The sequence below is a fragment of the Sapajus apella genome, unplaced genomic scaffold (genome assembly GCF_009761245.1).
Source record: "Sapajus apella isolate SASKATOON/1434 unplaced genomic scaffold, GSC_monkey_1.0 scaffold156, whole genome shotgun sequence".
NCBI classification, from domain to species: Eukaryota; Metazoa; Chordata; class Mammalia; order Primates; family Cebidae; genus Sapajus; species Sapajus apella.
In genome coordinates this window covers 543855-550343 of record NW_022437096.1, presented here as the reverse complement: position 1 = coordinate 550343, position 6489 = coordinate 543855, and positions in this window count along the sequence as shown.

Below are 6489 nucleotides of genomic sequence, written 5' to 3'. Positions count from 1 at the left end.
GGTCAGACTGTAGAGCAGAGCATCGTGGGAAGGTAGGCTGTGGTCAGGCTGTAGAGCAGAGCATCATGGGAGGGCAGAGCACAGTGGTCTGGGCTGCATGGTGTCTGCAGAAGAGCTGGAATGGAGGACGCCAACACATGGGTGTTTATTTGCTGACCATGGAGTTTGGGTGAGAAAGGCAGCCGGCTGCCTGTTCCAAATCTTGACTGAAGTGTCCATGACCTGATCATCTTTAAAAGTGAATTTTCTTCATCACTGGGGCTGTCTCGGATGTTGGGGTCCCGTGGGATTCCCGTGGACAGCCCAGCACTGACTCGGCTGCTGTCTTCCTGACCACATTGGGCGAGTGATACAATCGCAGATATTGGCTTTCAATACTCTGTAAAATGAGGGCTTTGCTGTACACCTAATTCAGCTCCGTAGTATCCAGTGAGTCTGTGGATTTGTCCATATCCACTTCTTTACATGGCCATGAAGCGCTTCCTGAGTACCCCATGTCCATCTAAATTCCTGTTCGATGGTTCTGAGATGAGGGAACACGCTGACTTTCTCAGCGTCCATATTCAGTGGTCCAGTGGATCATTGAGCTGGAGAAAATCCCTGCTAACATCTGACAGCAAGGCTCACGGAACACGCAGAGGGACGCTGCTAAGGACAGCACTGATGAGGGATGGGCCTCCGTCCACATGGTTTCACCACATCCCAGAAGCGACCTGTATGGGCCTTGTGACCCCAATCTTTCAGTGAGGAAATGGAGGCGTAGAGAAGTTGAGTGCTTCTTGGAGCAGTGAGTGTGGAGGCCGCGTTCCAGCCGGGGCTGAGAAAGCCCTGCCCTCACGTGGTTTCCCTATGTGCGTGTAGCCACCACTCTGCATCTGATGGGAAAGTTCTGCTGTAGGCGCCTTGGCAGAGATCTCTGGCCACAAAGACCACACCATCTCGATGGCTGGTGACAGCAGGGTGGAGAGGACCAAGCCGAGGGAGAAATGTCTGGGAGCACGGGTTGATTCTCCCGTCCTCTGTGCTATGGGCAGTGCTCTGTGCTTGCAGTGCAGTCCTGTTGCTCCTCTAAGGGGGCTGAAGACCTCCTGTGCTCCAGAAACAGCTAAGGTGGCTGAAGACCTACTGTGCTTCAGGGGCAGGCCTAGGTGTGTCGAGGTCTTCTTCAGCCCCTCTATCAGGTAGGACAGCGTGGGACACTGAGACAGGGACCCAGGGCTCCTTGTTCTGCAACTCCTGGTGCCTCAGCTGGCTCAGCAGTGGGCTCCAAGAGAAGCACAGAGCTCACGGTTGCTGATGACAGAATCACAGACTCGAGACCACTCCTCGCCAGAGTAAGAAGGAACAGGTGCGCCCGGAGGAGAGACGCAGCAGCATCTCATCTTTCATGACTCAGCTGGGTCAGCTCTTTCATTAAGAATTAGAATTCCTGCTTCATCATTTTTGTGGCTCTGACTCACATGTGATGAGAGATTTCCATGATCACCCATAAATTTCAATGCTTATTTAAGGGGAAAAAAATTAGTTGTGGGAATTTATGATGAACGGTATAAATTTTTAGGAGCCAGGATTGGGCTGTCAGGCATAGGAGGTCTCCATCCCTGGCAGGGGAGGGAGGCACTGGGAGAAGCAGGGCCCCTCGTGGGCATCCCCTCCCTACCTGCCACTCCTGCAGCCAGAGCCACCCGCAGCTCCCTGGGGCCGCTGGTCAGCACACGCCAGCCTGGGCAGGCTTGGCAGGGGGGAGCGAAGGACTCTGGGTCCTCCTCGCTTCAAACAGAAAGTGTCCAGGTGGTAGTGTTCCACGAGGCGTGGAAGTCAGGAAGACAGGCGTCTGCATCTTCTAAAAGTGTTGGTGGCCAATGTCTCGTGGGAAGGTAGAACAAAGTCGGGGGAGGTGGGGAAGCAACGTTCTCCCCACGCTTTGGTTTCCACGAGGGGTCCACGTACATTGCCGCTTTTGAGCCTCGGTGCTAGCTTTTTGCCGGGACTACCGTGGGGCGCCGGCCTGGGCAAGTGTGACTCACAGCCACCGTGGGAGCTGCTGCCTGCAGGCCAGGACTCATCCTAGGCAGCTCCCGCTCACCACTGTGGAGAAGCCCTGGTATATACCCTAGAAACACTCTCGGACACAAGCCCAAAGGCAAGCTAAAGATGTTCACGGAATTATGTTTTTAACAGTGAAATATTGGAAAACTATCTAAATGCCCTCCAAAAGGAGAAGAGAGAAGGAAGGAAGGAAGGAAGGAAGGAAGGAGAGAGGGAGGGCGGGAGGGAGAGAGGAAGGGAAGGAAGGAAGGAGGGAGGGAGGGAAGGAGGGAAGGAAGGGAGGGAGGGAGGGAGGGAGGGAGAGAGGAAGGGGGGAGGGAGGGAGGGAAGGAAGGAAGGAAGGAAGGAAGGAAGGAAGGAAGGAAGGAAGGAGAGAGGGAAGGAGGGAGGGAAGGAGGGAGAGAAGGAAGGGAGGTGGCGTGAGGGGTTCTGTCCCTGCCCTGAAGGGCTCCCTGCCTGACCAAGCGGGACGGGCGTTCCTGGCTCTCTTCACTCTGCTTTTCTCCTTCCCTCTGGGGTCTCCGAGGGCCTCTGCATGGACCTGACCCCGGCAACGCCTCCGATGCCACACTGTGGGGAGCAGTGGCTGTTGGTAGCACAGGACTTATTTAAACTTTTTCCATGTAAATAACCCATAGTCATAAAAAGGAAAATTGCATTTGCTTTGAGTGGGCAGAAGATACATTTAAGTCAGAATGAGGAATATCCTCCAAGCTGGCTTCAGCGGTGAACACAACACTGTATTACTCTTTTTCCAGGCTTTCAGCTCGGCAGGCTATTTGTCCTTGCATACCAATGCAACAAATTATATTATTTAATGAAAAATGGGCCAGCCCCAGCTTCTGAGGCAAAGTCTTCCTGTATCAGTGACGTTATCATTAATGCATCAGAACCCATGGATCTGATGGAGATTTGAACAACGTGTGTGCTTAGGAACATGTGAGTGTGTTTCCAGCCTGCCTGGCCCCGTGGAGGACAGGGGCTCCCCAGAGGAGGTGGAGCCACGTTCCTGTGGCAGGGACTGTGGTGGGTGGTTTGGGTCCTTGTGTAAAGCAAAGTGCAGGGAAATCCACAGGACGGGTCGAAACAGAAAGCAGATGCTCAGGTGAGCCGGCGCACTCCCGGAAGTGATCTCCTGAGGGTGCGCAGGCCTGAGAGTCGCCTGAAGGATGTCTGTTAAGAATCGTATGGCCAGGCGCGGCGGCTCACGCCTAGAATCCCAGCACTTTGGGAGGCCACGGTGGGCGGATCACCTTAGGTCCAGAGTTCAAGACCAGCCTGGCCAACATGGTGAAACCCTGTCTCTTCTAAAAATACACAAAATTAGCCGGGTGTGGTGGCAGGCGCCTATAATCCCAGCTACTTGGGAGGCTGAGGCACAGAATCGCTTGAACCCAGGAGGCAGAGGTTGCCATGAGCTGAGATGGTGCCACTGTACTCCAGCCTGGACGACAGGGCAAGACTCCATCTCCAAACAGTAATAATAATGATAAAAAATACTCATACTTCTCTGCCAGTGATGTCGCATCTAGGGATTTATCTTGAGGACATAATCTGAGATGCACTCAGATGTTTTAGGAAGTATTAACCCATCAATACTTACCAGGAGATAATGGCTGTTGGCCTAACACCCTCTGGTTGATCTCCGCCTCGCAATCCTGTCTTATCTTCTTGTAACGGGTCTCGGACAAAAGAGTGCGCTTATTTGTCCACTCACGTATCTGTCCCTCCCTCTGGGACTGATGTTCCCGAAGAGAGGGTGGGTTTCTCTCCCAACCATCTTCCCCTCACTTTTGCTACCTCATACGTCTACGGAAGAAAACAGTCAATTCTCATCAGATGAAGAAGAGCCCTTGATCAGAATCGTCTGTTCAGCCTTAACCAGCCATTATGACGGTTCTGAAGAATTTCCGAGTGCAAATGTTCAGAAGATGATGTTGAGGAAATGGGAGAGCGCAGAGCTGTGCAGACTCCCACAGTCACAATTGTGCAGCACACGCCCCTCACATCCCAGCCACACAACGTGGGGCCTGTCGCCTCCCGGTTCTGTCCACCTGGCTGGTGCGGACCTGGCAGGGCCATCCCCTGTGACGCCCACCAGGACCCAGGTTCCAGGCGATTGCTTTTGCCCGGACTGGGTAAGCGCTGGATGTAGCTTTGTCTGAAGAAGGTGGAGACATCACCTGCCCGGGGGTCTGACTGTCCCAGGCAAATCTTGGCACGACAGCCCGAGACCCAGGAGGAGGGCCAGGACTGATGGTTGCTGCAGCCAGAATCCACTCCTGTGTTTGTGAGAAATGGACCCTGCACTGGAGCCGGGTCAGACTTCCAGGAGCTCGCCAGCAGGGGTGCCTCCCAAACAGGGGTGTGCCAGCCCGTTCCTGGCCACTCTGCTGTTCCTAGCTGCCTGGGCAGCACAGAGGCCTTGAGGAGCATGGTCCCCTTCCCTGCTGTCCCCTCCCCCTCTCTTTCCCCAGGCGCTGGATGTCAGGCTTGGACCAAGCCATTTTCTCCCAGTTCTCGTATGCTTTGAGTCTTTTATTTTATTTGGGGGTAAAATTAGATTCGAAGAAAGTTCCCTCCCCATGACAGTCTCTTCTGAAAGAAAAGGCAAATTAGAGCATTCCCAGGAGGTGGTGTCTCCTTCACATGAGAGAAATACAATTCGTGCAAATGTTTCCTCCCCAAGCCCAGACCTGCATTCAGAGGAAGACGGGCCCTTCATTCATTCATTGATGGTTTCTTCGGTGCTCACCCGATGGTTTTCTGGGCTCCAGAGGATAAAATAGTGTGTGTGCGCACACATGTGTGAAAGTAGATCTGCGTGCATGGGTGCCAGTGTGTGCTGCAAATGCACACACAGGAAGGAATGCATGTGACCACATGTATGTGTGTGTGTGAGCGTGCATGCACACGTGCATGTGTAAATGTACATACATGTGTGTTTGTGTGTGTGATGCTTTGTGTGTGAAAATAAAGGGGTTCAGATATTTTGGGGAAAAGACAGAGACTTGATGTTTATGGAAACCATGACCCAGAGAACGGAAACTAATGGTAAAAGCCTTTTAAAACAATTTTCAGCAAGAGAGAAAGCTAAAGTTCCGCATGCTCACTTGTTAAAGTTAGGGAACTATAACAAATATTATTGACAAATAGAACAAGAACACAGCGGTGGCTCACGCCTGTAATCCCAGCACTTTGGGAGGCCAAGGTGAATGGATCACCTGAGGTTGGGAGTTCAACACCAGCCTGGCCAACATGGCGCAATCCTGTCTCAACTGAAAATACAAACATTAGCCAGGTGTGGAGGTGGGTGCCAGTAATCCCAGCTACTCGGGAGCCTGAGGCAAGAGAATCGCTTGAACCCGGGAGGCAGGTGTTGTAGTAAATATTGCACCACGGCACTCCAGCTGGATGACAGAGCGGGACTCTGTCTCAAAAAAAAAGGCAAAATGAAAAGTCCATATGCAAACAAATAAATGAGCAGACGACCCTCACTTCTGAATATGACCGGGCTTGGGTCTGCAGCGTGGCCTGGCTCTGAGCTTTCGGTGAGAACCCTGTGAATCCGCAGAGTTGCCTGTAGCGTGTGGTCTTGGATTCCGTTCAAGCCTGGGCCCTGGCGGGCCCCTCCAGCACCCTGTGGCCGGCTGTCGGAAGAGCCCAGCACAGGGCCCCCTCCCACCAGTGCTGGCCAGAGCTGCGGGGACAGAGCAGAATAAGGCCTCTGCTGCTGCGAGCATCCCGGGGAAGGGGCTCTGGGCAGAACTCTTTAAGCTTCAGGAATCAGAGACTCACAGCCTCACACCAGCTCCAGTGTACGAGGAGGAGTTGGGAAAGGCACCAGGGCTGTGGGGTGCACCTGCCGGGCTCCCTTCTTCAGCAGCTCTTTCCTGCTCTCACTGGCTCCAGTGAACGAGGGGGGCTGAGAAAGGCACCCCGGCTGTGGGGTGCACCTGCCGGATTCTCCTCTGCAGTCCTCTCCAGGGACCTGCCCTGCCTACCCCTGTCCTATGGCTGTGAGGACTTGAGAAACTTGGAGGTTTCTCCGCATCTTGAATTGGGAGGCAGACACTGAGACCAGTTGTGGATGGGGTGTCCCCGAGGGCTCCGTCCTGCCTTTAGGGCTCTAGCCCCCATTCCATTCCTGAGGTCCACATGTCTGCAGGCCTTGGCCTCCCGATGCACTTTGAAATCCACAGACTCTGATCCAGCTTCCTCTGCTATAGAGCCTTCCAGGACCTCCAGCCTGGGGTCTCTGCCACGCTGAATTACAGATGAACTCGTGGCCACCTGGTCCATCCCGGGGCCCCGGCTTCCTGCCCTCTCAGCTCCACGCGTTCCCGCCCTCTGTCCTTCTCCAGCTCTGCTGCCTGGTCCGGGATGCTGACCTGGCCCGGGGCACTCTGCCACCCTCTCTGAGGTCTCAGCCCAGCCCCT